This window comes from Euphorbia lathyris, chromosome 1, assembly GCF_963576675.1.
Source record: "Euphorbia lathyris chromosome 1, ddEupLath1.1, whole genome shotgun sequence".
NCBI classification, from domain to species: domain Eukaryota; kingdom Viridiplantae; phylum Streptophyta; class Magnoliopsida; order Malpighiales; family Euphorbiaceae; genus Euphorbia; species Euphorbia lathyris.
In genome coordinates this window covers 106,653,581-106,678,338 of record NC_088910.1, presented here as the reverse complement: position 1 = coordinate 106,678,338, position 24,758 = coordinate 106,653,581, and the positions used below count along the sequence as shown (strand labels likewise).

Below are 24,758 nucleotides of genomic sequence, written 5' to 3'. Positions count from 1 at the left end.
TCGTGTGTATTGAAATTGAATAAAACTTCTTACTAAACCGTGCAATAACCCATTGTAGATACGAGGTCAATAATGCATTAGCTAGAAAGTCAATAGTAGCCGAACTCAACAAAGACTTGAAACTAAATGGGAATAACTATGGGGTCTGGAATATTAAGATCTAGTATGTGTTGGAGGAGCAAGAGACTCTCGACCCTTTGGAAACAGTTATGGCTGAACCCGAGGAAGAAACAACTGCTCAACATAGAAGGGATAATGATGCTTAACTCATGTGGGAAAAGAAGGATTTCATGGCCCGCAACATCCTGCTTAGTGTGATGGATGATGATCTCACTAAGAAATATTATAAGTGTGATAATTCAAAGGACCAGTGGGACAGCTTGAAGGCTAAGTTCGGAGGTGTGTCTATGACCAGACTCTGATTGCTCACAATCAAGTTTGATACTTATAAGAAGATATCTGATCATACAATGAAAAAGCATCTGAAGGAGATAGCTATTATGATTATTGAGTTTAGTGATGTTGGTCATCAGCTGATTAAGGAGAAGAAAGTCCAAGTTGTTCTCCGCTCATTGCCCAACAGTTGGGAGCATATGAAGATGCACCTGACACATAGTGAATGTATCATAACCTTTGATAATGTTATGCGCCACATTGAGCTAAATGTTTCTGTCTTGTAATTTAATTTCAAGACGGAATTGATTTCTAACATTCTACACATATTCTAATCTGATTCTTATTAAATCAACCTCAAAACCAAATTCAATTAACGATTTTCTATTTAATAAACCTAAGTCGTATTTAAACCATATCAAAATAAGTTTTTGTGAAAAAATGTTCCCTGTGGGATTGATATCTTTTTATTACTACAAGCGAAACCGTGCACTTGCGGAAATCGCTCAACAAGTTTTTGGCGCCGTTGCCGGGGAACGCCAAATTTTTTTACAAAAATTTAGATTTTTCGTGTTTTATTTCAAATCTAGGTTTATACATACTTATTTTAACTTTTATATTTTATTTATTTTTATTTACTAACATATTTATTTTTCAATTCTGTTTTGAATGTAGTTTTGGTTCGTGCAAAAATTTCAAGTTCATGCGCAGTTCTCGAAGTTCGGACATTTCACCAAAACCATTAGATCCAGAATTGAAAAGACAATTAGGAATAATAGAAAAAACAAAAAAGACAAAGAAAAAGAAAATTATGAGCCAGAAAATATGGCAGGTCCACTAACACTCATGGATTACGCTAGGCCAGGAGTGGCCGGTGTAACCAATAGTATAGTTAGACCCCGAATAAACGCAAACCAATTTGAAATTAAGCCAGCTTTGCTTAATATGTTGCAAAACAATGTAACGTTTTACGGACTACCTAACGAAAACTCTAACACCCATTTGACAAATTTCTTAGAAATTTGTGACACTTTCAAAATAACTGATGTGACTGCCGAAGCAATTAAACTTCGACTCTTTCCTTTCACTTTGAAGGATAGAGCCAAAGATTGGTTAACTTCTATGCCAGCCGCAACATTTGCAACTTGGGATCAATTAGCCCAAACGTTTTTATCAAAATATTTCCCTTTAGCAAAAACAGCAAGAGTCATAAAAGAGTTAACATCTTTTTCTCAAAATGATAATGAAACTCTTTATGAGGCTTGGGAACGTTTTAAGGAACTTCAACGTTTATGCCCACACCACCAATTACCCGATGCACTTTTAATGCAAACATTTTATAATGGGATTAATCCTACAACTAGAGGTTCATTAGATGCTATGTCGGGAGGGTTATTTATGAAGAAGACATCCGCCCAAGCAAGAGAACTTTTGGAGGAAATGGCAATCAACAGCAGTATGTGGCCCGCAGAACGTGGACACATACCAGTGGAGAAACCATCATCCTCAACCACATCACCAGTTAAAGGTATAGTGAATCTCGATCCATTCGCGATGTTACAAGCCCAATTTTCTGCTTTATCGCACAAAATTGATAGGTTTATGGCACCGTGCGATACCAATGGTAATCCAATCCCAACGGATGTGGATTACGAAGGTATGAGTGAGATTGAACAGGTAAATTTTGTCCAATGGCAAAACCAGACTAATAATCCTTATTCTAGTACTTATAATTCTGTATGGAGGAATCATCCTAACTTTAACTGGAAAGATAATAATAATAATATCAATGCTAATCAAAATCGTACCAATAATTATCAAAATCAGTCAAGAGATACGATTAGCACTTTATCTTCTAAAATCGACAAATTTATAAACGCTATCGGTGGAAAAGTAAGTAGCCACGATGATGGTTTTAAACGTATCGAGAATAAATTCGATCAACTTATTAAAAACCACTCGTCTAGCATCCATAATTTGGAGGTTCAAATAGGACATATTGCTAAATCAATTCCATCCCGAAAAGAGGGAAGTCTTTCCAGCCATACGGAAAAAAATCCGAAAGAGCATGTAAAGGCTATCACTCTTCGTTCAGGGAAAAATTACTTAGGTCCGGAAATGCCCAGAGATTCTACTTTGCAGGGAACTGATTTACCAACGAAATCCAAAGAAGATGATTTAAACACAAAAAGTTCACCATTAGACACAAGTACAAAAACTTTTGTACCTAAACCACCTTTTCCACACAAAGTCCGAAATAAGGACTGTGACAAACAACTTTTGACGTTTTTGGACAAACTTAAAAATTTGCATATAAATTTAACATTTATGGATGCGATAACGCAAATTCCTAACTATGGTAAGTTTTTAAAAGATTTGATTTCAAAGAAAATCAGTTGGGAATGAATTTCATCCATATCGTTAACAGAGGACTGTAGTTCAATTGTGTCGAGTAACTTGCCGACAAAACTCAAAGATCTTGGATGTTTTACCATCTCGTGTAAGTTGGGAGACATTGAATTCCCAAGTTGTCTTTGTGATTTAGGAGCAAGCATCAACTTAATGTCGTTGTCTATTTTTAATAAATTAGGTTTAGAAGAAGATAACAAGCGTACCAATATGGTTTTGCAACTAGCGGATCAAACCACTAAGAAACCATATGGTATAATTGAAGATGTTTTAGTTAAAGTCGATAAGTTTATTTTTCCTACCGATTTCGTTATATTAGACTTTGCATATGACGCTAATTGTCCACTAATTTTTGGTAGACCGTTTATGAATACGGGACGTGCATTAGTCGATGTATCGGAAGGGAAAGTAGCTTTGAGGATAGGTGAAGATAAGATTGAGTTTAATATGAGCAAAGCGATGAAATATCCTATGGAAGAATTCGCTTGTATGAAACTTGACTTGGTTGAAGAATGTGTCAATGACATTATTCAAAGAGAAGAAATAATAGAACCCATAGTGCGAGAAGAATTAGAAGATAAGGACCCAGAGCCTTTGATTCAAGAAGATGGACCAGTTCCGCCTTCAATTATAGTACCCCCTAAGTTAGAACTTAAAGAGTTACCAAACCATTTAAGGTACGCTTTCCTAGGCGAAAGTGATACTCTACCTATAATTATCTCTAACAAGTTAACTAAAGATCAAGAAGAGAAATTGAAAGAAGTTGTTAGAATTAGGATAGGAAGTATGGGATGGAAAATTTCAAACTTAAAAGGAATTAATCCTAGTATTGTAATGCATAGAATTCACTTAGAAGAAGATAAGCCACCTAAAGCGGATAGGCAAAGACGTTTAAATCCGAACATGAAAGAAGTAGTAAAAAATGAGATTACTAAGCTTTTAGACAATGGAATCATTTATCCTATCTCGGATAGTGAATGGGTTAGTCTGATCCATTGTGTACCTAAAAAGGGAGGCATAACTGTAGTAAGGAATGACGAAGGTGAATTAATTCCTACGCGAACCACCACCGGTTGGAGGGTTTGTATAGATTATAGGAACCTAAATAAGGCAACCAGGAAAGATCATTTTCCTCTACCTTTCATCGATCAAATGATCGAAAGGATAACAGTCATGCATTTTATTATTTTCTCGACGGTTATTCTGGATTCTTGCAAATATACATTTACCCGGATGACCAAGATAAAACAACCTTCACGTGTCCTTATGGAACCTTTGCATATAGGAGAATGCCCTTTGGTGTATGTAATGCACCAGCAATATTTTAACGTTGTATGACTGCAATTTTTAACGATTTCATTTAAGATATTATGGAAGTCTTTATGGATGATTTTTCAGTTTATGGAGATTCTTTTGATGCATGTTTAGAAAACTTAGATAAAGTATTGTCTAGATGTGAAGAAACGAATTTAGTTTTAAACTGGGGAAATGTCATTTCATGGTAGACGAAGGAATTGTTTTAGGTCATAAAATATCTGAAAAAGGATTAGAAGTGGATAGAGCAAAAACTTCAGTCATAGAGAAATTACCCCCACCAACTACTGTTAAGGGAGTAAGGTCATTTTTAGGTCATGCAGGTTTTTACAGAAGATTTATTAAAAAAATTTCCGTGATTTCCAAACCACTTACTAATTTGCTTATGAAGGATTCAACTTTTGATTTTAATAAAGATTGTATTAAATCTTTCGAAACATTAAAAACCGTCTTAGTCAGTGTACCCATAATTGCTAAACCCGATTGGGATTTACCTTTCGAAATTATGTGCGATGCAAGCGACTTAGCCGTAGGATGTGTATTAGGTCAAAGGAAGGATAAGAAACTTCATGTTATTTATTATGCAAGTCACACATTGTCCGGTGCACAGTTAAATTACACCACAACCGAAAAAGAAATGCTAGCGGTAGTTTTTGCATGTGATAAGTTTAGGTCGTATCTGTTAGGATCTAAAGTTATTATATATACCGATCACGCAGCTTTAAGGTATCTATTCGCTAAGAAAGATGCAAAACCACATCTTATTAGATGGGTCTTGTTATTACAAGAATTTGACATAGAAATTAAAGATAAAAGGGGAGTCGAAAACCTTATCGTCGATCATCTATCAAGGCTTAAAGATGAAAACGGTCCTATCGGTGAAACAACCGGTATATGAGATAAATTCCCCGATAAATTTTTCAAACAAATAAAAAGTGTCATTTCACCATGGTATGCGGATATAGCTAATTATCTCGCAGCTCATATTGTCCCAGAAGGGTTAAACTCCCAACAAAAGAAGAAATTTTTTTCCGATATTAAAATGTATTTTTGGGAAGACCCTTTCTTGTCCAAAACATGTGGTGATGGTATAATTAGGAGATGCGTTAGTGAAAACGAATATGAGTCTATAATGTCAGAATGCCATTCAAGCTCTTATGGAGGGCATAACGGCTGTAGACACCGAGTCGGAGGACCTGTGACGAAAACCTGAAATAAGACGGTCGAAGCGATTGATTCCGGAAGTTTTGAAAAATATATAAAGAATAATAAGCTGAGGAAAATTAACGGCACGGCACGGGCACGCAACGGCATCCCGCACGCGGACGACGATGGTCGAACGCCCGCTTGACGGCTCGAGACGTGCGCGCGGCGTCCGTCGGACGCACCGCGAGTGGCACGCTCTCGACGCCCGGGCAATCCCTGGGACCGCTGGCGGTGTGCGCCCTCGTGGGCCGTTGAGCACACGTGCCTGGCAGCGCGAGGCGCGCATTCGGCGGCCGCGACGTGCGAGCGTCTAGCTGCGCGGAACGCGCGCTCGGCGGCCACGGAGTGCACGCGTCCGACGGCGCGGGGCACGCCCCGAGGGTCGCCGGGCGGGCACCCAACCACGTCGGGCGCTCGCCCAACGCCGTTGGGCGATCGCCCAACATTGTTGGGCGGCCGCCCAACACTAGGTTGGGCGGCCGCCCAACCACAATGGGCGACGCCCAATTTTTTTTGGGCGTCGCCCATTGTTCCGGGATCCGTTTCCCTATATAAGGGCACAGATCCCAAGGTGAAAAAGGAGGCCTTTTTTTTGGGGAGGAAAACTTTCTCACTCTAAACATTTTGAGAGAGAGAGAGTGGATTTTTTTGAGAAAAATATTTTTTTTTCTCAAAAATTCCAAATTTCCTAAGTTCAATTTTTACTAAATTTTCATTAAAAAACGGAAGCTCGCGGTTCGTGGAATCAATCGGCTTCGACTGTCAGATACCGAATTAAAGGTATTATCTGAGGACTAGACTCTTTATTTAATTTATTTCTCTCCCTCTATTTTTTTTTTATGTTATAGTTTTTTATTCCTTTAGTCATTTATTTATTTTGTCACGTTTTATTTAGTTAGCATATTTATTTAATTTTCGTTTCGTGTTAAATAAAATTCGGTTTTGTTTTAAAATAAAAACCTCGTTTTGACATCCCAATACGAACCGTGATCCGATAAAAAGGTAGTTCGGGTGTCGAAAACGTTGTAATTATAAGTTTTTTAATTTAAAAGAAATTTCCAAATAATGTTTTAAAATAAAAACATCGTTTTAGGAACTTCCGTTTTCGACTATGATCCATTTTCGGTAGTTCGGAAGTCCAAAACGATTGAATTAGATTTAATTTAAGGCTTTTGAGTGCTGCTGTAATTTGCCAATTCTGTCACTAAAGGCTGTTTACCGACGGATTTTCCGTCGGTAAATCTGCCAAAATGTAAAAAATGTCATTTTAGTCCCTTTTTCTTAACTTTTAGACTTTTAATCCTTAGTATATATATATATGATTATGTAATACATGTTTTTCAACTTATTTTAGAACTTTAGTATATATATCTATTTTAGAATATTTGTATATCTCTTTTTATTCTATTTTGTAATATAAGTATAAATATATATATATATATGTATTTCCCTTTTTTATTAACTTAGGTTATATTTAAATATTAGTTACTTGATATTTTGAGAAATAATGAATAGACATTAGCATATGGTATTTTTGATATTTAAACTATATTAATTATGTATATATATGTATAGTTTTTTTTAGAATATTTGGGTTATTTTAGTGATTATTGAGTTAAATTATTTTTAGATAAGTATTACTTTCTTAGTTATAGGATTTACTTATTATTTTCACATTTCAAAGTATAAGATATATTGTGTTTATTATCTTCATATACATATAGTGATTTTTGGTTAAATCTTATTTTCTTATCTTCCTTTTTGATTTAAATGTATACATATATATATATGGTCTAAAACCATTTTCTTTATTCTTTTGGCCCATTCATGGGTCCATGTTTCAAAAGGGCTTCATTTGAGTGTAAATGTTAGTTTATTGTAATTATAATAGTTAAAGAGTCCATTAAAGTAAGTGGGGAAAATAAATCACCAAAAAGAGAGTTTTCAATTGAATTATTTAAACTAATGTTTTTTTTAGATTTGTAATGTAAATAAATGGAGTCATTCTTGTTAATATTTCAAATCGTCTTCAAAATACCAAGTTTTAAAACCCTAATCCGTTCCAAAGGCGGATTAAAGGATCATTGTAATTAAAATCGTTTTCTTTGCGAATAATAGAGTTTTGAACCATTTTCTTAAAGAATTTGTACAAAATAAAATTGACTTGTATGTTTAACCATGTTTTCTCATTAAAAGGTTTTTTTTTATCTCAAACGTTTTCAAATACTCGAGTCGTTCCAACGGCGATTCGGGTAAACTTCATCAAACGGGGTTTTAAAACGCACCTGAATCGTTCCAACGGCGATTAAGGTGCGAACCATGTAAATAAATCCGTTTTTGGGAAATAAGTTAGTGTAGAATAAACACACGATATAATATTTAATACGGTTGTAAATAAATCACTTCTTTCTTCCCCCTCTCTGTGTATGTATAAACATAAATGGGTGATTCTTTACTGATGTGGCTTTTCAATATCATATGCTCAAAACGGTTTCTAAAAAGAGAAAGAAAAGGGTTTCAAATGAATTTTAAACTTAAAGAAGTATACGATTAGTCCGTTATCGCCTAACATGTTGAGTAGGAGGCCGGTGGTTCATAACCGGGCGATGTCGGGGTGCCTAGTAGCCTTTCTCCGGAAAGGAGCTAGCCTTCTCGGCTCGTACCTAAGTTTCCCGAACCCACACCGGTCTCCCGCAAGGGATCGGTGTTCATTTTCCCATTCGTGGGTGGCGACTCTTCCATATCTTCGAGCTCCGGTCCTGCCGAGCAGCTTGATTCCACGATTGGTTGCTTTCGGCGCCAATCACCGCTTATGTCGCCATGAGGTTGTCCACCCCCCGGTCCGCCCGGGAGATTAGGCCGCGGCACCTCGTCTAACAAGTGGCGACTCTGCTGGGGAAGCGAGAAATTTGATTCCGGAAGGCATGCACTAAGCCCTTAACGGGGACGGATCGTTTTACTTCTTTTCGTATGCATTCACGAGCATTATTGCAAACCCTTTGGGTAATTTCCGCGAAACCTCTAGCGAGAGTCCATTCGTCGCTCGAAAGAGGCTAGCGTAAGTTCCCCCTTACAGTAAGGCGCCAGAGGGTCCCCATCCATTCGTTAGGGGCGAATCTGTGCGGTCCTGTGAGGTCCCGCGGTCAGCCGTGTCAGCATATAGTAGCCTTAGAAGTTTCCATAGGATTACCCGTTACTATTTTTGATGTGATAAATGAATCAGTTCGTGTTTTCAAACCGCCATGATACGCGTCTAATCCTAAATTATGTAAAGAAAATGAGACGATGCGTTAATATATACTCATGAATCGACATACTAATTACCCTAAAACATCGAAACGATTTGAACTAAAGACGACTTAGTCATCTCATATGAATGAACATGTGCGACCCGCCTTGTCCCTTTCGGTGTCCCGACGAAGGCACGTGTTCAGGAAATACGTTATGACGTAAGCACGTATTAGTATGAATCGGTTCGGTGTTAAGGATAATTACATTTCGATACAAAAGACTATATTAACGGTAGCCGTTATTCACATTCTTTAAATAAATTGGGATAAAACGAGATCACGACGAAACGAAAACGAAGAACATTTCTGTTTCGAACGACCTTGTTGTAACGTGAAAAGTTTCGCACAAGTAGCCCGTCCCTTCCGAATAAAAGACGAGCTTTTACGTTATGCCTGGTGTCATTCTTAAGAGAAATGGACGTGTCCGCAAAAGGTGACTAAGAAAATAAAAAGACAAAAAGGAACTAATCGACCAAAATCATTCTGAATCTACGATATATGTTAATCCCGCGAGTAGTTAAAGAAAATAAACCAATATCGTTGAATACGTGCCTCGAACGAGTGTATACCCCGTTTAAAATCTCGAAAGCCGAATTAAGCCAGGCCATATAATTGCGCCATATGGACGAGACTGCGAGTTTTGACTAACGACTCGATCATTTCGACCGTTACCAAAACTGCAAGAAATATGGCCCGATGTACGTGTTTGCTTAATTCGCGCCTAAAGGAAGGAAAACGGTGATATCCTCGCTTCGAATAAACATGCGATTCAACGAAACGTTGATTTTCTATAACCACATTGAGATGATATATCCCGTGGATTGGGAGGAACAAAGAGTTGTAATTAGCCGAAAGATTATCGTGCGCTCAAAATAAGACTCACCGTCTTTCACGTAGCAAAATGAGCAAACGAATCCTCGACGCTAAGAACAAACGCGTTACGCGATGAGTCCGTTCCCTAAAATAAAATCCAAAAGTGATCCCATCACTAAATAAACACGTGGTTACGTCTCTCGATAGATCCAAAAGATCCCGTTGTAATCCAAAAATCGAGACATGAACCCACGCGAATAAAAGGGAACGAGTCATTGACAATAACGAACGATTGAACTAGAAGAGTAACTCGAACCGTGTCTAAAAACTGAGATGCGCTCAAAGGGAGTCAAAACCCGAATTAATGCGTCTCACAAAAGGACAAAAGACGAGTTATTCTGAAAGAACAATCCAACTTGGTCGATTTCTTAGTCACTAAACGTGGATACGTCAAAACGAACTGTATTGTCTGATGGATGATTTATTTTTCCGCAATAATCGACGGTATCACGTGTCCTTTGGACCATGATGTGAGCCCATACCAAAATCCTAGGAAAGAGACTTGGACCTGCGAGTGTGTGGAGGAATAAGGATGGAAGAGAGATGATGTGATGATTGTGATTATTATCTAACGTTTTCTTATTGCAATCTAATTACGCGTTATGTACGATTTTCGCTAACTAGTTATTTCGTATGGATTTCTATCTGTTTATACATCAGTCGAGTCAGATTTAAGTTATAATGCGTTCTATGCTTAACGGATCATTGCAATCATACCATATAGAGCGTTGCATGCTAACCGCATTGCGTGCAGCCATTCTAGGTTTCATAGATTTAGGACATGTTTATTAGGAAAGTGAGAAAGAGTCGACCCCAGCGTCGCGTGTCATTCAGGAGGCATACTAGGTATGTCGTGACGTATCCCATACGTCTTTGCCTGGTCGTACCTATGTGTTGGGACGCATCCTATGCGACCTTGGCACGTCTCGCGCGTCTTCACCGTGTCGTTTGTATGCTAGCTAGGAGGCATGTCCATTATGTCGTGACGTATCCTATGCGTCTTCGCCTTAGCATACTATGTGTATGTTAGCGTACCTCGTACATTTTTCCAGTATCGTAGGCACCAGTCAGAAGGTACAACCATTATGTCATAGCGTATCCCCTACGCCTTGGTTTTGGCATACCCCGTATGTCACGGCACCTCCAATATGTCCTTACCCTGTCAAGAGGCGTACTATTCTCTCGTGACGTATCCCCTATATCTTTGTTGTGTCGTGTCATCACGCGTCCACCCGTCAGGAGTCCCACCTGTCATGTGGTGACGTATTCCTTGCATCTTTACTTTGTCGTACCCCTGAGGACGTAACGCACCCCCCATGCACTTTCCAGTAAACATTCAGACACTGATCAAGGGGTGTACCCGTTATGCTATGACGTATACCACATGTCCTTTCCCTGTCGTGCCTCGTATATTATGATCCATCCCTTGTGTCTTTACCACGTCATTACACACCGGCCAGAAGGGGTACCATGTGTGTCATAACGCATCATGTACATCTTCGCCTCATTCCTTGCGCCAAGCAAGGGGCATGAGTTGCATACCCCATATGTCAGGGCATATCCGGTGCTTGTTCACCATGTTATGTATGTTAGACGGAAGGCATACCATTTGAGCTGTGGCGTAGCCCAGACATCCTTACCCCGTCCCATCTTCCATATCATGGAATGTCCTATGCGTCTCCATCACGTCAGCTATACGCTAGTCAAGATGTGTACTCGATGCGCCACTGTGCACCGCGTACATTCAGGCATTGTCAAGGTCGCACATCGTGATAGGTCACAAATGCGTCGTCCATATCAGATACACTAGTCCAGAGCCATACCCCACATGTCACGACTTGAGTTCTCACCTTGTTAGGTGCCTAATGAAAGACTTACCCCGTATGTCATGATGAATCTCGCACGTCTTTACCAGGTCTTGCATACCCGTCAAGTGGTCTACCTCTAGACCCCGAGGTGTTCTCTACGTCTTCGCCAGGTTATACTTTGCGTGGGATGCGTCGGACATATCTTTATCGTCCCGTTCATACCATTAGGGGGTATACCGCCTGCATCGTGACCTGCCACATGCACCTTCGCCATCGTGTTTAAGTCATCCGGAGACATATCCCATATGTCGTGACGTACTCCGCCTCCCTCTGTCATGGTTAACAATACCAAACTGCTTGGTGGTCGTACCTTATTGTCCTAACATTCACATCGTGGGGAAAATTCCATTCACTTTCCACATGGTCGACTCGAGACATACTATGTGTGTCGCCACGTCACTTACAACTTATCGATAGTTCAAAAAAAAAGAAACATTGTCATGGCATCAGTTCCCCCCGAGACTCGAATTAACCATTCGTCACATGTCTCACACACGTCCTACTTACGCCTCAAGACATACCATGTGTGTCGCTACGCCCTAGCCAACTCATCTCAAGATTATGACTGGCACCTTGATCTCAAATAGAACCATAATCTCATGGGTCGTCGTCACCTCCCTTTCGTATCTCAAGACATACCCCCGGATGTCGCCACGCTATACACAATGCCCAAGTGATTCCAAATTACGTTGTTGCATTATCCATGCCCCTCACCTCATAGGTTGCCATCATGACCTTCACATGCTAAGACATGCCACGCGTGTCGGTGCGCCGTGCACCTATACTCCAAAGTTACGTGGTTGTAAGATCAAAACCTTAGGGTCGAGTGAACTGTTTCACATGAATCTCGTTTACCTGTCATCATTCGCATCTGGGGAGGTATTCCATACGTAGCACCTCCGTATTTCCAAAATTATGGGCAATACCCTGAGCTTCGAAACGAACCCTTGATTGGTATGTTGTCCACGCTTCCCATTGGTACCTTTAGGTGCGCCATGGGGGTCATCATAGTGTCCCCTCGTATTTACGTCATCCCACTGTCCGGACCCCAGGTTCGCATTAACCCTCTGACGCACGCTTCACACGAAGTCATGGTGTCACATCCGCGTTTTAACTGGCACCTTATATGGCACCTCGTCACATCTAATAAGTCCCATGCGTCATTACACTAAACTCTTACCTAGTAGGTCATCCTCATGCCCCCATTGGTACTCTCGACCGTACTTTGTATATCGATACGTCATTGTACTAAGGTAACCCGCGCATCCTCGGCCTTCTTGAGACACACTGTCGCATCTTCAAAAATGGGCAAATCGATATGAGACATACCAGGTGTGTCATCATATATCGTAACACATCAGTATTACAAACATGTGACACTAGTCCTTCGAACACGTATCAGCTTTTCGTGCGTATCCCGTATGTCACCACTTGCGCTTCAGTCATACGTTGGGCCTTGTCAAAATGTGCCCCACATGTTGCCTTGTCAATATTGGTAGCCCACGAGTATGTCATTAGGCTATCCAATTCTGGACCGACCTTTGACGCGCGTTCTGTAGGTCATCCCTCGCACCTTACTCACGTGTCGAAAACTGAGTCGTTTATACCATCCAGTCAAGGTTAAGCTTGTGGCACACACCCACATACGCGGTTCGGTACGTCTTGTTCGCATGTCAAATGTCGAGTCACTCATGTCATTGAGTTCCAGTCGAATCTGGGGCAAGTTCATATATGTCATCACGTGCATCTTGCTTACACCCCCAATGTCGAGTCATTTGTATCGACAAGTTCAAATTGAACTTTTGGCCCGTACCTGTCATATAGAGTGATTCATGTCATCGAGTCCAAGTCACACCCTTAGGCACGTAACCTATGGGACATCTCGGGCATCCCGCCCATACCTTGACACACTGAGTCGTTCATGTCATGAGGTTCCTATCAAACTCTTGACGTACGCCCTGTAAATTGTCACTCATATCTGGAGTACGTCTCAAACATCGGTTTGTTTCTATCGTCAAATCCTTGACACGCTCTCCCTACATCATTGGTACCGCTGTCCATGTGCCCCCAAACTCCGAATTGCCTTATCCACGAGTCTGAGACACATGCCCTATGTGTCGCTATTTGAGTCTCACTCGTATCAGTAGTATCGATTTGTTCATACCACGGCTAAGTCCAACATTTGGCACTTACCTCGAAGGTCTTGGTTCGCGTCCTCGTTGTTCCTCGAGTTGCTCATAGTAATAGGCTCCCGTCGAACTATGGATGTCCACCCTGTGTGTCATCGTTGGTATCTCAAATATTAATGATGGACCGAATACGTCAGACATATCCGCGTAAGATCTTTAGTGATTCTCATAAAACATATCTTCGTCGGGTTTGCGCTATGAAACAAATTGACCTTCGACACGCACCAGGTAAGTCTTCATTTCCGTCTCGTTGATACCTCGATCGGATTAGGACACCTCTCATTCTACCGGACGCACTGATGTCCGCAAATCCATCGAGGGATTTGGGTCCCTAGCTTAAGTTAATCCTTGAACCACACCCTGCGTGTCGGTATCGTGTCGAGCTTACACCTCCAATGTTGTTAGAAGGTACCTCTCGAGTCATCTTTGTGCTTCATCTATACCCAAAGTTGGTCAGATAATACGTGTGTCATATGCGTACCCTATTCGTGTCTCGTACCTAGCATGTTGGATTTCCCCCACAATGGTTGAAATCCCAAAATCAAGCCATCACATCGTTCGTGAGTTACGTATAAGTCAATCGTGGGGGCACATCAAGTGGGACTCCCATCATGCCTTTTGGCTACCTCTAAGGCATACCACGTACGTCATCGTATTTCCTGAACGCACCACGTTTCAAACCACTATGTCAAGATGCTAGTGAGCCAAGTAGGAGTTAATAATTGGCACGTACCTCGTACGTTGACATATGCATCCTATTCGTACCTCGAGTGTCGGGAATTCCATGTTCGTTATCCCATCAGATAATACCCATCATCGTAATAGTTGCTTTCCAGGAGAAGCTGACGATTGGCGCACATGACATATGTCACTCGAGTCTCCCCTATGCCTTAACCTATTTAGGGCATGTCCCGTGCATCACCACTTTCTGCATAACACGCCAAGGTTCTGTTGGTATGCCTACGTATTCGTGTCTTGGGTTTAAACTAACCATTGACCCACACCCCATATGCGGTGGTCTCGTCCCGCTTGCTCCTAGTTTAGGACACATCCTCTATGTCGACCTGTTTCAGGAAACTTGTGTTTCCCAGAAAGACGGTTCCCTGTTATCAGTATCAATACCAAGTAAACTATGGACAAGTGCCCCGCATGTCTCCGTCACGGTCTGTTTGAGTCTCGGACATACCATGAGCATCATATCAGTCCATGTAACACCGCGTATCTTCGAAGTACGTCATTACTACCAAGGATGGCAATCCCTCACATACACCTCAGGCATGATCACTTAGGTTGTTCTTTTTAGATCGTGAGTCATATCGATGTACCAAATATGCCATTCCCACCACTCATATCACTACCCCTCCAATGTATCTACACGTCACGGATATCATCGGGGTACACTCTCATTTACCTAGTGTCATAGGGGATTTTACGTATCATGAGGGTCGTCTCAATCTCACAAGTGTCAGTCGTGTCGAGCGTCATTCAACATTGTACATCTTGTAAAGCATTGCAAGGTTAACTTGTAGGGTTCGTACTAGTGTGTGTATAACAGTCGAAATGGTTTCAGACATCGGCACTTCCAAACAGGTAAGTTAGCACAAACGACCAAAGTACTGCCGACGGCTCTGGTAAAAAAAAAAAAAAAAGGAAAGAAAAAAGAAGAAGGGGTTTAGCTCCAGTCAAATCGTGTTTATGTTGTAAGAAATAAAGCGCAGACCACGAATCATGCATAAATCATACATCCATCTATAGGAGGCACAAGTAGATAGCTTTAGCATTCGCATCGCACATGCATCATCAAAATTCATAATGCCTAAAAAGCTCCACTCACCGATCCTTTCTCTTTCCTTGTTAGAAACCCAACTCATGGCCCAGTCCAGCAATTCAAACCACAATCTTGAGAGCCGTGTGCAAGGGGCTTTAGCCAAATACATCTTTTCTGATGAGTTCAAACGTGCTCTTAATGATCCGGAGAATACTAAGCATGAGGGGGTTGAAAATTCCCAAGAGATGATAGGAGATTTCAATCTCAGAGCAGAAATCGAGCGAGTTCTTCCCGATATCCTTGCTTCAGATGAATTCAAGATAGAACTGAAAAGGTTGGTCAGGGAGGTCCTGAGCGAGTCACTGGTTGCGGAGATCCCGAAAGCTATTGTGGAGAAACCTATGTTCCAGCTCGCGTCACAAGTTAATCCACAAACATTCACTCCACCAAGGGTAGTCTCACACCATATTTCACGAACACAACAAGATCCACACCATCGGGGATATGAGATTACTAGGGTTGTTCGCCCTCCGTCGCCCACTCAGTATAGAAGGGAGGGAAGGGAATTCTCCACTTTCACTCAACCCTTGTTTGAAGTGTTGGAGGGTCTACGAATGCATGACATACTTCACCCTCTACCAGCCACGGGAGGTCAAACCACTGAATTAGTCAAACGCAGGGGCTACTGCCACTTCCACCAGAAATATGGTCACGAAACAAGCACTTGCATGAGGTTGAAGCATGAAATCCAAGATCTCATCGAAACTGGAAAGATAAGTGATCCAGATCCTTCTCAACAGATGAAGCCTTCGACTTGTTCCTTGAATGGCGAAGTCTACAACGGATCAGGATAATCTAAAGAAGAAGTTCCCGAGATTGAGGACACTTATGAAGTGGGAGAATCTGAAGCTTCTTGAAATAGCATGAGAGAGAGGAGTGCACTTGTAGTCTTTATCCTTGTCTTTTATTTTTATCTTCTATTCCACAAGATGTTATTAACCTCCTTTTGAATTCAATGAAATTTCGTTTCCGCAAATTTATCCTAAACATACGTACTTACATTTGATATCTACTCAATTGAGATATTCCCGCTTCTATCATGGCACGGACGTAAGCTCTAGAATATACTTATTGCTCAGTACTTAACCACTGAAGAGAGAAAATTAAGAGAGTAAAAAAAAAAAAAAGCAAAATAAATCATGAGAAACGATTCCCTGACTCTACGATGATAAGTCGGGCATAGACCCATCAAACGAAGGGTTCTCACCGGCTTTTGCCAGAAAGAAGATTGAGCGACAATCAACAAAGTCCAAAAGAGAGAAAAAGAAAAGAAATATGGAGCAAGCAATAAGCCCTCAGAGCCGTACTTGCACTGAGGCACAAACAAAGATTTCTCCCCCCAAAGGGGGACGCAAGTACAGGAGTGCGCCATTCAGAACGGGGCGGGGGCAACTAACCTATCAGCGATAAAGTATTTTGTTCCAGGATCAACGAAAGGGTTTAGACCTATGATGACTCAAAGTTAAACAAAGGAAGAAGAAAAAAAAATGATGCTAAAAAGACCCTGGGGCAAAGTCAAGTCAATCGGAAGTAAAAGAAAATAAATCAAAAGCTGACGTGATCAGCCAAGAGGCGTCAAGGTGGCAAGAGCGGTTGACATTGTCCAACAAATATGTAATCAAATGTACGAGAAAAGCTCACTGTAACGAAGAAAGATCAAATGCGTAGTCAAGTGAAGCCGAAGGCAGCAACAAAGTTCAGAACTTTAATCAATCTCGAGGGAACCGAGGAATCCTTCTTATGAAAATTAAAAAAAAAAAAAAGAAAGAAAATCCCGATAGGTTGAAAATCCGCAAAGGACGGCCTATGCAACAATAAGGGACACCCCAATAAGTGAAAACCCCACGGGGCGCTTATTTGAAAATTCCGGGGTAAAAGGAGAGAGTTAAAATAACTGAAATGTGAAAATCCGAAAGGGCATGCTTTGGTGACAGTGGTTAATAAACTGAGCAGTAAACAATTCAATGTATCTTTGCCAGGTGCTTTATGTAAGCTAGACGGTTGCATTTGTAATGAAAACACTCGCATCAATAGACACCCCATCTCAACTGAAATCACCCCAACACCCATAAACCGATCCAAAATCTATAAAAAAGAAAAACTAAAGACTATTCCTCTCTCTCATGCTCCATGAAGTCTGGTTCCTCTGCTCCTATGTGGTCCTCTCAAGGGTCAAACTTCGACCGAAGCGTCTCTCCTCCATAGCTACTCCCAACGGCAGTATCCCTAGTTTGGCGCACACGAAATCTCACCTCGAGTTGGCAGGGGCATACGCCCGCATCAACTTCTAACCTACACCGAGACGGTAACTTTAATCGGGGGCACGGCCCTACAATCAGATCAACATCCATCTCACTCTAACGAAGGCATCGGGCATGAACTCATCATCAAATGATTAGCATAGAAATGGCCCGTGAATATAAACCCCCTGTGCTATCCGGTATCATTCACAATCAAGAAAGAAAGAAAAAGAGAAGAAAAATTGAACAAAAAGGTTGGATTGAAAACCTCCAAAGAGGCGATCCAAGCAAAAGGAGAGATAGAGAAAATCAGTGAGATATAGAAAAGATGAATTGAAAACCCCTAGGGGCAGTTCATGCAAAAGGAGAGATAGAGAACATCGGAGAGATCCCGTTGAGTTGAAAACCCGAAAAGGGCAGCTCAGGCAAAAATTAGGGAAAAAATAAATACGTCAAACTCTGGTTAAAAGCGAGAGCCCCTTTGACACGAGCTCATCAAGACCAAATCCTTATCCTTACAACCCTTGGTTTCAAACTTAACCTCGCCCTCATCCTCTCACTCCTTGGGGACGGCCCGAAACATCATTTCTTGATCTGAAGCTACAAAAATCCTCCAAGCCTATGAAAAGGGAATCCATCCGAGCATTTCATCCACATTTACATAGTTCGCATACACACATGTCCATACATCCGCATAAAGCAAAACACATAAGCCACACTTACGCACATTCAAACACACGCACAGTCACCTACACACACACATAGGTGTTTACATGCATCCATAGACTAGGCTACATTCATCCATCTATATGCATCACTACACACCTGCGGTCGATTTAGAGACCAGGGTTGCTTTTGAGCCATTTTGACTCACGGTCGTAGACCGGAGTTGCTTTTGAGCCATCTGACTCGCGGTCGCAGACCGGAGTTGCTTTTGAGCCATTTGACTCGCGGTCGCAGACCGGAGTTGCTTTTGAGCCATCTGACTCACGGTCGCAGACCGGAGTTGCTTTTGAGCCATCTGACTCACGGTCGCAGACCGGAGTTGCTTTTGAGCCATCTGACTCACGGTCGCAGACCGGAGTTGCTTTTGAGCCATCTGACTCATGGTCGCAGATCGGAATTGCTTTTGAGCCATCTGACTCGTGGTCGCAGACCGGAGTTGCTTTTGAGCCATATTTACCTAAGATCGTAGACTAGGGTAGCTGTTTAGCCATTATCCCCGCGATCTTAAAATGGGGTAGCTATTTAGCCATTATCCCCGCGATCTTGAAATAGGGTATCTGTTTAGCCATTATCCCCGCGACCTTGAAATAGGGTAGCTGTTTAGCCATTATCCCCGCAATCTTGAAATAGGGTAGCTGTTTAGCCATTATCCCCGCAATCTTAAAATGGGGTAGCTATTTAGCCATTATCCCCGCGATCTTGAAATAGGGTAGCTGTTTAGCCATTATCCCCGCGATCTTGAAATAGGGTAGCTGTTTAGCCATTATCCCCGCAATCTTGAAATGGGGTAGCTGTTTAGCCATCATCCCCGCAGTCGTAAACCAGGGTAGCTGTTTAGCCATCATCCCCGCAATCTTAAAATGGGGTAGCTATTTAGCCATTATCCCCGTGATCTTGAAATAGGGTAGCTGTTTAGCCATTATCCCCGCGATCTTGAAATAGGGTAGCTGTTTAGCCATTATCCCCGCAATCTTGAAATAGGGTAGCTGTTTAGCCATTATCCCCGCAATCTTGAAATGGGGTAGCTGTTTAGCCATTATCCCCGCAGTCGTAAACCAGGGTAGCTGTTTAGCCATCATCCCCGCAGTCGTAAACCAGGGTAGCTGTTTAGCCATCATCCCCGCAATCTTAAAATGGGGTAGCTATTTAGCCATTATCCCCGCAGTCGTAAATCAGGGTAGCTATTTAGCCATTATCCCCGCAATCTTGAAATAGGGTAGCTGTTTAGCCATTATCCCCGCGGTCATAAACTAGGGTAGCTATTTAGCCATTATCCCCGCGATCGTGAACTAGGGTGCAGCCCGAAGCAGAGTCTGATGCAGTCAGAGAGCAACGTCGGAGCGCGCAGCGCAAAGGTCAGGTATGTTCCCTCCTACTCGTTACGTGTCTTTTACTTTTATATGTTTTACATTGCATGTGTTACGTTAGCAAAAACGTTTTCGAACCACACATATCACTGTCAAAATAGAAAAGTAGCGGCAACTGTAGACACCGAGTCGGAGGACCTGTGACGAAAACCTGAAACAAGACGGTCGAAGCGATTGATTCCGGAAGTTTTGAAAAATATATAAAGAATAATAAGCTGAGGAAAATTAACGGCACGGCACGGGCACGCAACGGCATCCCGCATGCGGACGATGATGGTCGAACGCCCGCTTGACGGCTCGAGACGTGCGCACGGCGTCCGTCGGACGCACCGCGAGTGGCACGCTCTCGACGCCCGGGCAATCCCTGGGACCGTTGGCGGTGCGCGCCCTCGTGGGCCGTTGAGCACACGTGCCTGGCAGCGCGAGGAGCGCATTCGGCGGCCGCGACGTGCGAGCGTCTAGCTGCGCGGAACGCGCGCTCGGCGGCCACGGAGTGCACGCGTCCGACGGCGCGGGGCACGCCCCGAGGGTCGCCGGGCGGGCACCCAACCACGTCGGACGAACGCCCAATGCGTCGGGCGGACGCCCGACGAGGTTTGGGCGCTCGCCCAACGCCGTTGGCGATCGCCCAACATTGTTGGGCGCTCGCCCAACGCCGTTGGGCGGCTGCCCAACTATTGTTGGGCGGCCGCCCAACTCATGTTGGGCGGTAGCCCAACACTAGGTTGGGCGGCCGCCCAACCACAATGGGCGACGCCCAATTTTTTTTGGGCGTCGCCCATTGTTCCGGGATCCGTTTCCCTATATAAGGGCACGGATCCCAAGGTGAAAAAGGAGGCCTTTTTTTGGAGAGGAAAACTTTCTCACTCTAAACATTTTTAGAGAGAGAGAGTGGATTTTTTTGAGAAAAATATTTTTTTTTCTCAAAAATTCCAAATTTCCTAAGTTCAATTTTTACTAAATTTTCATTAAAAAACGGAAGCTCGCGGTTCGTGGAATCAATCGGCTTCAACTGTCAGATACCGAATTAAAGGTATTATCCGAGGACTAGACTCTTTATTTAATTTATTTCTCTCCCTCTATTTATTTTTTTTATGTTATAGTTTTTTATTCCTTTAGTCATTTATTTATTTTGTCACGTTTTATTTAGTTAGCATATTTATTTAATTTTCGTTTCGTGTTAAATAAAATTCGGTTTTGTTTTAAAATAAAAACCTCGTTTTGACATCCCAATACGAACCGTGATCCGATAAAAAGGTAGTTCGGGTGTCGAAAACGTTGTAATTATAAGTTTTTTAATTTAAAAGAAATTTCCAAATAATGTTTTAAAATAAAAACATCGTTTTAGGAACTTCCGTTTTCGACTATGATCCATTTTCGGTAGTTCGGAAGTCCAAAACGATTGAATTAGATTTAATTTAAGGCTTTTGAGTGCTGCTGTAATTTGCCAATTCTGTCAGTAAAGGCTGTTTACCAACGGATTTTCCGTCGGTAAATCTGCCAAAATGTAAAAAATGCCATTTCAGTCCCTTTTTCTTAACTTTTAGACTTTTAATCCTTAGTATATATATATATATGATTATGTAATACATGTTTTTCAACTTATTTTAGAACTTTAGTATATATATCTATTTTAGAATATTTGTATATCTCTTTTTATTCTATTTTGTAATATAAGTATAAATATATATATGTATTTCCCTTTTTTATTAACTTAGGTTATATTTAAATAAACTTAGGTTATATTTAAATATTAGTTACTTGATATTTTGAGAAATAATGAATAGACATTAGCATATGGTATTTTTGATATTTAAACTATATTAATTATGTATATATATGTATAGTTTTTTTTAGAATATTTGGGTTATTTTAGTGATTATTGAGTTAAATTATTTTTAGATAAGTATTACTTTCTTAGTTATAGGATTTACTTATTATTTTCACATTTCAAAGTATAAGATATATTGTGTTTATTATCTTCATATACATATAGTGATTTTTGGTTAAATCTTATTTTCTTATCTTCCTTTTTGATTTAAATGTATACATATATATATATGGTCTAAAACCATTTTCTTTATTCTTTTGGCCCATTCATGGGTCCATGTTTCAAAAGGGCTTCATTTGAGTGTAAATGTTAGTTTATTGTAATTATAATAGTAAAGAGTCCATTAAAGTAAGTGGGGAAAATAAATCACCAAAAAGAGAGTTTTCAATTGAATTATTTAAACTAATGTTTTTTTTAGATTTGTAATGTAAATAAATGGAGTCATTCTTGTTAATATTTCAAATCGTCTTCAAAATACCAAGTTTTAAAACCCTAATCCGTTCCAAAGGCGGATTAAAGGATCATTGTAATTAAAATCGTTTTCTTTGCGAATAATAGAGTTTTGAACCATTTTCTTAAAGAATTTGTACAAAATAAAATTGACTTGTATGTTTAACCATGTTTTCTCATTAAAAGGTTTTTTTATCTCAAACGTTTTCAAATACTCGAGTCGTTCCAACGGCGATTCGGGTAAACTTCATCAAACGGGGTTTTAAAACGCACCTGAATCGTTCCAACGGCGATTAAGGTGCGAACCATGTAAATAAATCCGTTTTTGGGAAATAAGTTAGTGTAGAATAAACACACGATATAATATTTAATACGGTTGTAAATAAATCACTTCTTTCTTCCCCCTCTTTGTGTATGTATAAACATAAATGGGTGATTCTTTACTGATGTGGCTTTTCAATATCATATGCTCAAAACGGTTTCTAAAAAGAGAAAGAAAAGGGTTTCAAATGAATTTTAAACTTAAAGAAGTATACGATTAGTCCGTTATCGCCTAACATGCTGAGTAGGAGGCCGGTGGTTCATAACCGGGCGATGTCGGGGTGCCTAGTAGCCTTTCTCCGGAAAGGAGCTAGCCTTCTCGGCTCGTACCTAAGTTTCCCGAACCCACACCGGTCTCCCGCAAGGGATCGGTGTTCATTTTCCCATTCGTGGGTGGCGACTCTTCCATATCTCCGAGCTCCGGTCCTGCCGAGCAGCTTGATTCCACGATTGGTTGCTTTCGGCGCCAATCACTGCTTATGTCGCCATGAGGTTGTCCACCCCCCGGTCCGCCCGGGAGATTAGGCCGCGGCACCTCGTCTAACAACGGCGTCAGTAAAACCGTAGCTAGGATATTAGAATGCAGATTCTTTTGGCCTACGTTATTTAAAGACGTTCGTTCGTTTGTTATTCGGTGTGACAAATGTCAAAGAACCGGGAATTTAGGAAGGAAAGATGAGATGCCTCTCACGAACATATTGGAAGTTGAAGTCTTCGACATGTGGGGAATCGATTTCATGGGTCCTTTTCCCCATTCTTTTGGTAAAACTTATATATTAGTAGCCGTAGATTATGTTTCAAAGTGGGTTGAAGCAATTGCAACCCCGAAAAATGATTCTAAGGTTGTTGTTAAGTTTCTTGACGACATATTTTGTAGATTTGGAGTCCCTAGAGTTATGATTAGTGATGGAGGTACTCATTTCATAAACCGAAGTTTTGAATCGCTTATGAAAAAGTATGGAGTACACCACCGTGTATCTACGCCATACCATCCTCAATCGAATGGTCAAGCGGAGATATCTAATAAAGAACTCAAATGGATACTAGAGAAAATAGTTTCGTCTTCGAGAAGAGACTGGTCGTGCAAACTTAACAATGCGTTATGGGCATATCGTACTGCATTTAAAACACCTATAGGAATGACACCATACCGACTCGTGTATGGAAAAGCTTGTCAGTTACCAGTAGAATTAGAACATAAAGCTTATTGGGCTATCAGAACACTTAATTATGATTTGCAAAAAGCAGGAAAGAAGCGTTTGTTCGACTTAAACGAGTTGGATGAATTACGCCATTTATCCTACGAAAATGCAAGGATATCTAAAGAAAAAGTGAAAAAATGGCATGATGCCAAAATTAAAATTAAAAGCTTTAATGTAGGAGATAAAATATCATTGTTTAATTCTCGACTCAGGTTATTTCCAGGCGAGCTTAGGTCTAGATGGTCAGGACCATTTTTAGTCGTTAAAACTTTCGATTATGGATCCTTAGAACTAGAGAGAACCGATGGAGGTCGTTTCAAAGTTAACGGTAATCGATGCAAAATTTATTATAAAAACGCTCCAATTCATGGAATTGAATTTGTGGACGAATTCTATGAAGATTAATTCATTAATTTTCATACTTTTTATTGTTTATCTTTTATTTTAAGTTTAACTTTTATTTTTACTTGCATTTTAGTTTAATTTCAAATTATTTATTTTAATCAATTTTATTTTCATGTGATTTTTAGTTTTTAGATTTGTGTTTAACAAGTTTACAATCTATTTAAAATTATCAAAGTCATGTTTTTAATTAGTTTTCAGGTAATTAATATGAATTAATGAAATATTCAGGAATCTCAGTTGAGATTTCAGGAATCTCAGTTGAGATTTGGAGGATTCAATTATTCAGGAAAAGTTAGCAAAGTTTCTGAACTTACCGAGATGAATTAAATCTCGGCCGAGATTCACGAAATAGGGTTTCGACGTATGTTTTCCAAGAGGGAAACAGCGTGTCGCGATCGAGATTCACCAATCTCGGTCACGACACGGTAATTTTTGTACTTGTTGTTGGTCCCGTGTAACGCGATAGGTTTAGTTCCAAGGGGGGTTAGGAACTAATCTAACTTTTTCGCTTTCAAATGCCGACTTAATTAAATGTTTGATAATTTAACTCAGTTTCAAGTCAGCAAGGCTGAGTGAGGTGTGAGACATTTGTAATCATATACTGACTAGAGCTGTTTAAGTTGTGAGTTGGGAAGTAACACTTAAGTTAGTTTCCAACTCAGCACTCAGATTACTCAGCTTTAGTTTATACAGATTATTTACTGAATAATTTTAAGCAAGCAACACATACATATATATATATCAAGAGAAAAGGGTTAGAGTTTACTCAGCAGACTTATCCTGGTTCGGCCTCTCCGCCTACGTCCAGTCCCCGGAATCCTTCCGAGCTTTTTCAATCCTCTACTG

The 24,758-nt window shown here is 40.7% G+C and overlaps 1 non-coding gene across 1 annotated transcript; it reads right to left on the bottom strand.

Annotated features, from left to right (window-relative positions):
* Positions 1 to 1,596: 1,596 nt before the first annotated feature.
* Positions 1,597 to 1,703, bottom strand: LOC136215873 (small nucleolar RNA R71). Its single transcript, XR_010682876.1, has one exon. It is a non-coding gene; the product is annotated as a small nucleolar RNA R71 (small nucleolar RNA).
* Between the last annotated feature and the right edge of the window lie 23,055 nt (positions 1,704 to 24,758).